Here is a 12306-nt window from a genome sequence, read left to right as displayed (position 1 = left end):
TATATCACACATTGTCTGCAGACATTACTTTGAGGCCTCTCATATTATATCTGGGTCATATTTTACACTTTCCTCATTTGGAAGATCATTTAACGATTGTGCTTTTCATTTATGTGCCCTACTCTGCATCTTGAGGAAGTCCCCTATGAGGAGAGAAACCATTAAAGGTGTATTATAAAAATATTATTGACCTTTGAGAAGCGACACTAGACCAGACTCGGACTGTGTTTTAAGACTCGATGCCTGTTCCTTAGATTATCAACATATGCCAGTCTTAATAAATGTTCTGTCACTTTATTAAAAAATTTAAGTACAACAGTATAATTTTTACGATCCCATAAAGGTGAAGGTAGCCCATAGTAATTTTTTCATGCACGGTGAACTTTTGAAGCACTCTGCAATAGGTTACGTAATTAATTTCTGCTTAGAGTGAACTACTGACCATATATTTTAGCTTTTTACCTGCACTCTTTGTAGTACAACCTGTTATCAGACCTTTCTTTAGTCTTCTGAGTGTCACTCTGTGTGGGTGCATGCATAGAGCTTTTTTTAACTAAACAAAGTTTTTTTAGTTTTTTTAAACAAAAGAGCAATTTTGAAGGGGACACAAATAATACAGCCAAAATTATACTTGTAATGATATGTGTACAGTGGCAAACAACACAAAGCGATAGTTGTTAAAATATGAGTTCGGTTCATAGGTTCACTACACAGCCATATTATAATTATTAAATTATATTGCGTCCACCACATAGTATTTTAGGTTTTGTCTGGGACAGAGAACGTCTCTTACATAGATATTCAACTGCAGAAAGCCCACTGCTCTGCCACTTAACATCACATTGAGCAAAACACAACACAACGGTAGATCTACAAATATTAGCCAAATATTAGACTTATTATCCAACAAGCTACCAAACAAGCTAGATAAAGTTATAATCACTATCATAGCGGACTCTAATGACTTAGTATCATCTGTATTAAAGAGAAAATAATCACTTCGTCAAATGTTTAAAGTGAATAAAATAGCTTTGACAGCCAGTTCCACAACTACTGAAGAACTTTGTTCTCTCCCACCGCACTTGTATGTATACAGTACAGTAGGTGAGGTAAGGGTTGCCAGGTTTTCACAACAAAACCCAATTGTTACTCAAACCGCGTTTCGGGGGGTAAAATCTGAAATCGCATTCCGGGGGGTTAATATTAAATATTTTTTATAATAATAATTATATTTTCAAATGAATTGAAAACAGCTATTTAAAATTGTAATAAAATTTTAAATGATTACTGTTTTTGCTGTATTATGATCAAATTAATTCAGCCTTGGTGAGCATAAGAAATATCTATCAAAAACAAAAAAATCTTACCGACCCCAAAATTCTGAACAGTGGTGTAACCATTACTTTTCTGTTATCAGAGCAATTATTATCAGAGTTATTATCAGAGCTGTTATCAGACCTGTCACACACACACACACACACACACACACACACACACACACACACACACACACACACACACACACACACACACACACACACACACACACACACACACACACACACACACACACACACACACACACACACACACACACACACACACACACACACACACACACACACACACACACACACACACACACACACACACACACACACACACACACACACACAAAAGATCATCCTAAATGGATAATCGACCCAAACATTTAAATTATGTGGTTATTTACTCACCCCATCATTCCAAATAGTATTATTATTTTTTATCCATACAATAGATGTCAATGGGCTCCACTGTTGTTTGGTTTCCAACATTCTTCAATTAAAAGTAGTAATATACACCTGCAAGACAATGTAACAAAAAACAGATATGTGCATTTTGTCACACAACATCAATTCTTGTTGGAACAAGTTTGTTACTAGAAAAGCTTCACTGAAAACAGCCAAACTAATGTTACACTACAAAAAAAACAGTCTAGTTAGTAGAATGGCAATTTCTAACCACAGGTTACTCCCAACACTGGTCCTGGAGCACACATTTTCAAACAATCGCAGGCTAAGGAAGTGAATCAATCAAATTACTGGATAGTAAGGATCTACTGGCGGTAGATCCTTTTCCTATTTAGCACCAACACTTTGGAACAGTCTTCCTAACATTGTCCGGGAAGCAGACACACTCTGTCAGTTCAAATCTAGACTAAAAACGCATCTCTTTACAGTACTGTTTGTACTGTATTTAATTTTTTTATTCTAAACTGTTTTAATTATTCTTATTTCTTTTTATTATTTTTATTTCTTCTATGTTAAGCACTTTGAATTACCATTGTGTATGAAATGTGCTACATAAATGAACTTGCCTTGCCTTGCCATCTCTTTGGCCTAGCATACACATAACACATTATAGACTTCTATAACTCAATGTTAGGCTGCATAGTTTAGATCAGCCATGAACCGAGAACACTTCCCATACAACCTTATGTACTTGTTACATCATAAGAAGGATGGCGTCTACGCTAATATTAGTCCCTCTGTTTATCCCGAGGTTTACCGCAGTCCACCGGATCCAGGCCGTATCCAGATCTGATGAAGGACCTGCGCCTGGACACGACGACAACGCAGTACTGTGTGTCAACTAGTCTCTCCCCTGTGTAGGCCTCCTTCCCTTCCCTTTACCTCTGTACAGATAAAACGTTGTCGGGCCGGAGCGCGTTGAGCGTTTTCAGAATACTTTCTATCATTCTATCATCCCTTCTACCCAACACTACAATAGTAATTCCTTGCTAGAAATGACATCAGAAGTGGAAAACGTTGGTCAGAAACATACATTTACACACAAATTGACCAACCGCAACTTTCAGATGTCATCTTTATTTTATAGCTCAACTGTCACATGTAGTGACAGTTACACTGTAGTGAAGGACACATACGCTGCCTTCACAGATCGATCAGATGAGGGTATTTCAGGAGACAGGAAGTGAAGCATTAGATTTGGACATGCCTTGATGCCTTCCAACCTTGGAATGCATCCTCCGAAGGCAGCATTTTTAAGCTTTCGGACGCAGCAAATGATTGGTGCAAGAACCAGCACAAATGTGCATTTATTTGAACTTTTAACAAATTGTGAAATTCATTATGTGTCATGATTTCAAATGATTAGATCATTAAATTACATTTCGTTTAACCATTAAAACAAAATCCAGAAAGAAAAAAGAAACAGATTTCAAAGGGCCCTACAGACAACTAGCATCTGCTAAATGACTAATAACCATATCCATTGGCTTCCTCAGTCCCTGCCCAGCTTCATATAGTTCTGTAACAATGTTTCAGATCCTCCCTCTTTCTATCATCCCTTCTCCCCGCACACAATATGCTAAACACGGCCTTAAACAAACACATTTACCGTTCATGCTCCCCCATGTAGTTCAGCTGAGCATCTGTATCTAATCATTTGTCCACACGAAGCCTAAACGAGAGAGAAACAGCGGGGCGATCAAAGGCAGTGCACCGCACGATAGTGTGAGATCAGGTCGATTTTTTTTACCAATAGGAAACGGGGAGCCCAGGGCGCGGTTGCTTTTATGGCCCGCCTTTATAGTGCAAAAAAGACAGTGAATAAGAGAGAGAGAGAGAGAGAGAGAGAGAGAGGTAAGTGTGGTATGAGTTAGATCCTGTTCTCCATGGCAACATGTGGAGAGAGATAGTAAGTGGACGCAAGAGAGGGTGTAATGAGAGGTCATCCACAGGCCAGAGACAGGCCATGGGGGCAAGAGGATGAGGATTCCCCCTCCCCAACATGTCTCCCTGTTCACCCTACGTATTTCATATACTTTTTCTCCATCTCTTTGATCCCACTTCTAACAGTTGGTGGGTATTTCTAGCTCTGACATTCCTGGTCATTTCTGCTTCTGTGTTGAACCTTAGAAAATTCTCTCTTTTTTACTCTTTAAAAAATGACAAGGGAGTTACTGACTCCTAAAGCGAAACATTTAGGAGTCAAGAGTATTTGTTAGTTGACAAAATCGCTAGATAAGAAAGTTGTTTAGAAGCGTTTCAGTTCATTGGGTGCATAGCTTCTTCTTTTAACAATTTAGTACATAAACTACATGATTTGAGTTACACCACCATTTCAAAGTTTGGAGTCAGTTCTTATAATAATAAGGGATTTATTCCTGTGATCATCTTCAGTCACATGATCCTTCAGAAATCATTCTAATATGCAGAATTGGTGCTTAATAATTTGTTATTATTATTATCAATGTTGAAAACTGCTGCTTTTGATATTTTCGTGGAAATATTTTTTTTTCAGTATTCTTTGATGAAAATAAAATAAAAATAACAGCATTTATTTGAAAGACGGATCTTTTTTAAAAAATTACGATTGCCTTGGTTGGTTTTTTTGTTTTTATTGATTGAAGCAGTCCTTGGTGAATTAAAGCATTCATTTTATTCACCAAAAACATCTTATAAACTAGGATGTTTTTCAACATGTATTATGTATATAGGCTATATTTGTTGCAGTCACTATTTTTTGTAAAAATATTTCTGCCTATTAAAAAAAGTAAAATGTTGTGAAGATTATGGTTCCAATGTTACCAAACAAGGTTTCTGTTACAGTAAATTCAACCTTACAAATTGACATAATAATCATATTTAATAAATAATGAATAATATTATTACATAAAATTGTGTTTTTAGAATATCATAATTTTTAATTATACACTGTCATATGACGAACCAGTCACAAAACTAAAGTAGTCAATATGCAGAAACAGTTCCCACTTCTCCTACATAACTGAAAACTGATTTGCGGTTCAGTAAGGGAGTGGCTGTGAATTAAGGAAATGTTCTGAACGATTCACTGACTGGATTTGGAGAATCTTTTTGACTGACTCATTAAAATTAACCAGCGTCATTTGTCCGTGAATCAGACATCATGACTCATGCTGAGTTTGTTGTTCGGTGTGCTAGAAACAATGGCTCACACTCTAATAAGATGATATCTGATGAAACTGTTTATATGGGCATGCAAAAAGTTGTCTCAACTAACTATATATTATTGCCACACATTTTTTGTAGTATTTGTCACAGCCCTGGATTGTACATCAAAATGCAACTTCTCTTTCAATCTCTCTTGCTGTAACAGTTCATCGCAGCTGAAAATAGAGTCAATCTGTCACAAGCTAAAAGAGAGCCCCGCATTGGCACCAGAGGAGGACTTCAAAGGCAGGCCACTCAGGTAAGAACCCCAGCAAGAGTCCACCTTAATCTAGGATGCTTCTCTTAGCTGAGCAGCATCTTGAAAGAGATTACATTAACTCCAGGTGCAGGTTCCCTTCAGTTTGCATAAAGTTTTGTTACTGTTACTTTAAATAAACAATTATTTGATGATAACTATCATAATAATTGCTGTGATAATTGTTATTTAGTCTAAATAATAATGAGATGAAGAATGTCGAAGAATAGCACTCTGGAATTCTTTATTCAGATTGGTCAACCAGACTCTTCTGAGGTCAAGTAACCAATTTGCATGTCTCTCATTTTACTCTGTTCTCTACGGAAGCTTGTTTCTGCCACAGAATAAAAAATAACAAAGGTAATTGCGACTTTTCATCCCGATCAATCAGAATTGTGCAGAAACTGCGAGTTGTATTGTCCAGAATTGCGAGATATAAACTCGCAATTGCGAGTTATAAAGTCAGAAATGCGTGATATAAAGTCGCAATTGTGAAAGTGAAAATTGCGTGATATAAAGTCGCAAAAGTCATGCAATTCTGACTTTATGGGCCCTATATTATACCCGGCGCAATGCAGCGCCAAGCGAGACTAAAGTGGTTTTTTTTGCTAGTTTAAGTATGACGCAGTTTTCATTTTCACGTCCTGTGCCATGTTGTTTAAATAGCAAATGCATTTGCGCCCATTTGTGCGCCCAAGTGGCGTGCTGGTCTGAAAACGAGGTGTGTTCTGGCGCATTGTTGGTGCGTTATTATTTTGAGGCAACATAAATAGACTGCGACATTGACCAACTGAAACCTGGTCTAAAGTCAATGGCGCAATATTTTTCTTTTGTTATTTAAAGAGCGTGTTAGTAATGTGCACAGATAGGCGGGTCCACAACGCGCGTACAGTCTGCTTATTAAACACACAGGGATGCACAGCAGCACACAAACATGCCAAATATTTAAAATAAAAGGATTACAATGTAAAAGATTATTATTGTGTACATAAAGATATGGTGGAATCCAGCTTGTCCCGTAGATGGTCTGCTTGCACACTCTTACCTCGCGCATGAGTAGATCCGTTTTCGCTCTGGAGACGTGTTCGGTCTTACCACTATCAAATTCCGTCATGTAAGTAGCGAATCTGCCGTGGAGCGAGCGCAACTGCCATTTAAAGGGAATGAGAGATGAGACTCTGATTGGTTTAACGCACATAAATCCCAAAACACACCCATTACCCATTAAGAGAATAGGGACAACCCTTTTAGACCATGCGCGCCGATAATTTTTCCCGTCGTTAAACTAGCAAAAGTGATTCGACCACACCCTAAGTGAACTTATGCCCTGCGCTTTAGACCATGCAGTTAGATCGTTAAAATAGGGCCCTATATCTCCCAATTGCGTGTTATAAATATGCGTATATAAAGTCTATTCTGCACCCTAAGAACAGCAGAGTTTTCCCTCCACAGACACACAACGGTAAATTAGGGAATGAACTTGAGCTCCCAGGGCGGTTCAGCGAAAAGTTCCGGCGCAAACGTAAACACAAGAGCCGGTATAATAGCAACAGCAGACAGCACCCGGGATCCTCCCACAAAGTTACTTGCGTTTCGCGTTTGATACTTACGTTTCAGATCGTTAAAATAGGGCCCTGAGTCTTTTTTTCCTTAGAATTGGACTTTATAACTTGCAATTGCGAGTGTATATCTCACAATTCTGAGATAATATGTCAGAATTGCAAGATATAAACTCACAATTGCATTTTATAAAGTGTTATTGCTTCAATAGTTATCTCTTTATTGTCATGTAATGCAATTATTTAAACTCAAATTAATAATTCATGTACATTATTTTTTGTTTTGACAAGTTGACATTTTTGAAGCAGATGTACAATCTCTATCTGGATACATTTTAGAATGAATATAAAACTTCTGATGTGTTGTAGCTGTGGCTCGGCGGTTAGTGCACTACCATTGAGCTGTGGTGCTCGTGTGGGCGATGCAGGTTCAAATTCTGCCCATCATTCCCTTTCTCACCATCATTTTCTGCCCTCTCTATACTGCTTATATAAATATGGCCCTTCCAAAAATAATAGATACAACAAGAAAGTTATTATATTAGAGAGTACTGTAATGACAAATTACAAAAGTGCTGTAGAAGAGGAAGATAAAGTAAACTGAAGACAGAGAGAGAGAGTGAGAGGAGGAGTAGGAGAAACAGTAGAAGTGATATTTTGGCATATAATTGTTATTCATGAAAATATTTTAACATGTCGTAAGTACTTGCTAAATCTGGTTCCTCAGGTTCCACTGACAGATAGCTTTATCAGTTTCACTGGTGTCACCCCAATGTGTGATCTCTGCAGAGCCGAACTGAATAACTGCTAACAGGATCTCTCAGCCTTTAAACTGGTAGGAGGCAGATCTTGTTGGACAAACAGCGCTGAGAGAACAAATGTCGGCAGTATCTAAACGAAGAAGCTAATGAACACAAGAGGGGATTTAACAAACACGTTAACGAATGAGGAGAGAGAGACGGAAGGTGTAATCAGTAAAAAGTGACTCGCATTCTCTTTTGTGTGTGAAAATACGAAACCGTTTTAATCTGCTTCCTGTGATAATTGGTTTCTGATGCGCCATTTATCTTTATCTCTTCTCCCTCTTTTTTCTCCTTCTCTCTGTCTTGCTGACATGGTTAAGTCTCCATCCCCTAGGTATTTTAATTAGTGTAACGAGATCCAATTTGACAAATCTCAAGATGTGATGAAAACAAAAAGTGTTTAGTCTTGATAGCTTGTTACATACCTGACAATTTCCTTTGTCGTCGAGTTGGTGGAGTTCTAAAAGTGACACTTTCTGTTGTGTTCGTACTGTATGTTCAGTGCTTGTGTTTCCTAGAAATAAGTGAGAGCTGGAGTTTTGTATTCAATCAGCAATATTTGATATACACCCAAATGTATCAATCTGCGTCCCATTTGAAGTATGCATATAACAGAGATTTATTCAAATTTAAGATTAAAATCTCAACATTAAAAACAAAAGCTGAACCAATGAGCTCTAAAAATGAACACAAACAAAGTTCCTGCTATCATGATGACACGTTCTGTCATACTGCCGAACATTTATGAATTTTGAAGCCTACATGCAGTCCCACGACTTCAACATCACTACTACTATGCGTCTGACAACTCATTCAGTTTTGAACATTTTCCCAGAAAGTTCGAGTTAGAATAGTTTATAAGAGCACATTTATAAGCATAATGTGGCTGTAAAAGCAGACTGAGTTTATCTGTTCAGCGTGATAACGTTTAATGTGTCCTCGACAGCCTCTGTAGTCCCATTTAGCCACTTGTTAGCAACCATCTTTTTCAAGACACGTAATGGCTTCAAAACATCACAAATGGGGAAATACTGATGTATTTTATGTCGTAGAATAAAGCGTGAAAGTATCTTGAGGAGTATCTTTGGGAGGCGATGCTTGAAACTGGCAGTGGTGGAGGTTTAGACGTTCCAGGCTAATTATAATAATATTAATGAACAAACAAGCGAAGATGACATACAAGTATATTCAAGCAAAAGACAGCATATCTTAGTTCTGTGACGCACAGCAAAACCAATGTTAGTCGCGTATCGAAAAGAAATAAAGCAACCTCGGCATCCGTTTTCAGGCCTTCCCGCACTTTAGGGTCTCTCTCCAACACTGGAAAGCAGCTCCGATATTAACGCGGGTCCTACATCTTGCCTCGTAACCCTTCTTTTTAAAGTTATATTCCGCAGGCCTTTTCCTCTTTTGTATTTTCTCTGCCGTCTATCTCTTTCTATATTTGGTCGGCTAATGTCTGTCTTGACTGAGCTCTCTCTCCTCCCTCATGGCCATGAGTGTACACGCCCCTTACTGCTGATTGGCTACAAGTGTGTTTTGGTACTCGGGTCCGATCCACTTTTCAACAGCGTTTTTCAAAAATCGCTTACTGCACCTTTAATATATATTTTTATTTATATAAAAACGTGATTTATTTATTTTTAATTCAATATAATTAAATCGATAATGTGTTCCTACATTTTAGGGGGCACACATAGTCCTCTATAGCAGTGGATCTCAACCTATTTGACTATAAGGCCCCTCATTGTCCACAACTATCTTTGAAACTGATAAAATATTTTAAACAGTTTTTTTCTTTTCTTTGGAATAACATGCACTGTGACAATAAAAATACAATAAAAAATGTGTATTAGAAAAGTAAATAGGGTACATTTTAATTAACTTTAATTTAATTTTCACACTTCATTTTAGACACATGCTCAAATAAAGACTTCGGGAATCTGAGAGCCAGGGAAAGTGGAGACGTCTCTCAGCCTGCAGTGTCTCTTTTTGACGTGTCGCCAACAAACCGTCCCTGACAGCCTCCAGCCCCACTGGCCATTGTTCCCCCTGATTAATTGAGATGCGCAAACATTGACAGAACTCATTTACTGTTTTGGAGAGGTGTGTTCCCGTTCACATTACACAAATTGTTACAACAATACAAACACACTTGCGAATGCACACTCACACACGCAGAAACACAGGCCGCACCGTTCATGCTTGATGCACTGATTGCTTTTTAAACAGAGAACCTGTTTGAGGCATTTATGTGGATGCTGAAACACGATTTGAGATTGATTAGATTTAAAGAGTGTCAGGCTTTGAAAAGAGCTTCCGCTGCTTTTTAGACTGACAAGTTGTGCTTCGTACATGGCACCCTGAAGAACGACAGTGCAGCTAAAGCAGAATTTAGATTATTACCACCTCAAACCTCAGGAAAACTGGATTCTTAAAGGATTTCATATACAAAATATGAAAATTCTGTCACAATTTTCTCATCCCCATGTTGTTTTCAAACACAGTGGAACACGATAGAAAGAATCTTGAGCAACTTACTGGTTGTTCTATTTCTGTGCAGTTACATTGAGTGGGCTGGACTGGAGATTTCAAGTTTCAAAAAGGACACAAGAATGCCATTAAAATAACGTAAAAGTAGTCCATTGCATTATATATATATATATATATATATATATATATATATATATATATATATATATATATATATATATATATATATATATATATATATATATATTCTAAATCATCTGAAGCCATATGACACTGTTGTGCAATAATAAAAAAACAAAAAAAAATTAAAAACCCGTTAGTCACTAATAGTATTTCACTCCAATGAGCTGTTATCTGCCATGTCTAGCTCATTGAGTCATTGAACTGAACTCAAGAACCAGATCAGAGCAATTTGTGAAAGAATTATATAATGAATCAGCTGATTCTTCGAAAAGATCCAACCAAGATTTTCATGAACTCTCATGAATGTGCCATGAGAAACAAGGGTGGCTATTGAAATTTTTAGTTGATAATGATTGAAATGTCTGTCTTTTCACTGCACAAAGTTATCATATGGCTTCAGAAGATTTGAAGTATGGCTCACAGTTCATGTTAATCTCTTTTATGATCTTTTCAATGTTCTCATTCACTTTCATAACATGAGAAAAAAAGTGGACAGGATATTCTTCCAAAAATTATTGTTTGTGCTAAAAAAAATGAAAGAAAGAAATTCATACAGAAATGAGGTGAGTAAATAATGACAGTTTTTATTTTTGGACAAACTATCCCTTTAACTAGAGAATTCAAAATCTGATTTTGGAAACTTTGACTGACATTAGAATATTGGATTCCAACTCTCAAGAAGAATACAACACACTAATATTGTACCAGAAACACAGTCACTTATTATCATTATCCACAGTGCCCTCTCTCATTTTAGTCCTCTCTCTGCCCTCTTTCTCACCCCTGATTTCTGTGTTATGGCTGAAGCAGGTCCACAACCCCTTCAGCACATTTATTTATAAGAAACAAAGACCTCCATGCCATTCTTTTCCGTTCTACCCCTTTCTACATCTCTCTCTCTCTCTCTTTTACCCCCCATCTCTGCTTCGGCTGCTGTCATACTCTTCTCATTAATTCCAACCTGTCATCCGGTCGCCTGGCTGTATCTCCCTGCCAGGTGACAGCTTTCCAATGACTGACAAAGGCTCTTTAGGTGATACAGAAGATCTTTCGCAGAGTGAGTTTTGTAAAGTGCCCCTCAAATGTCACTTTTTTCCCCTCAGAGCTTGAAGCTGAGGTGAGGGCCCTCACTCGTGTGTTCAGCAGGCCAGAACAGTAAACAGAACTGAGGCCTTTTACACCAGACTGAGGGACGGAGCTCAATCAAAGCTCCTCTCTGCTCTCATGGGCCACGTCTCTTCCAGGAAAGGTCCACTGAAAGTGCTGCTTTTGATTTAAATTACGGCAATACACTGTCAATACAACAGTTACTTGCAACTAATCTGGACATGCAGCATTCCAAGTGTGCTGATATATATTTTATAACATTTGGATCTGAATCCAAAACATCAAATATGAATACAGTATATACACATTAAACAATACAGTCACATGCGTTGTACCTGAATTATTCAGTGTTTTTCAATGAACTGGTTGAATGAATTATATAAATGACTCAAAAAAAGTCACTTGTTTTGTTCCTAAATGAAACAGTGTTTTTGAATTAATCTGTTGAGAGAATGATTCAAATGATTCCCTCCTTAATAAACAATAAACAATGAGACAGATATAAAAAATCCAAAGTGTCATTTATTGAACAGATGGATGAATGGCAGAGTTCAGATGAGTAAATGACAGGGTCGAAAGGGGACAGGAAGCAGAAGAAGTTTGCCTGATGGTAAGTGGCGAGGGGTCTTTGACATGGCACACTCCTGACTACCTTGAATAAAGCTTTTGTCATCCTGTGCCATCTCTGGCCACCAAAAATGTTCTTGTAGTAGCGAGAGAGTCTGATTGGTCCCAGGGTGGCCAGTGCCCACTGAACAGTGCGTTGACTCGATATGAAGAAATCTTTGTTAATTGGGAACATAAGTGCGGCCAGAAGGGCATCCCAGTGGAGCAGGTTCCGTGGCTGTGGCATCAGCAATTCTCTCATCCAGGGACCACAGTATCTGGCTGAGGATGATGTTGGAAGGCAGAATGGGGTTGGGATC

The 12306-nt window shown here is 37.9% G+C and overlaps 1 protein-coding gene across 3 annotated transcripts in view; it reads right to left on the bottom strand.

Annotated features, from left to right (window-relative positions):
- tshz1 (teashirt zinc finger homeobox 1) overlaps positions 1–12306 on the bottom strand; it is a 283121-nt gene that overhangs the window by 54451 nt on the left and 216364 nt on the right. The window contains exon 1 of one of the 3 annotated variants that reach the window (XM_079590050.1): positions 1737–1771. The exons of the other annotated variants lie outside the window; for them this stretch is intronic. The gene's annotated coding sequence lies outside the window, so the exon portion shown is untranslated. Of the gene's footprint in view, positions 1–1736; positions 1772–12306 lie in introns of those variants that run through there. 3 annotated transcript variants of the gene reach the window in all.

Source organism: Phoxinus phoxinus (genome assembly GCF_949152265.1).
Source record: "Phoxinus phoxinus genome assembly, chromosome: 19".
Classification (NCBI taxonomy): domain Eukaryota; kingdom Metazoa; phylum Chordata; class Actinopteri; order Cypriniformes; family Leuciscidae; genus Phoxinus; species Phoxinus phoxinus.
Note: the sequence above shows the minus strand (reverse complement) of the source record. Positions and strands in the feature narration are given on the sequence as shown.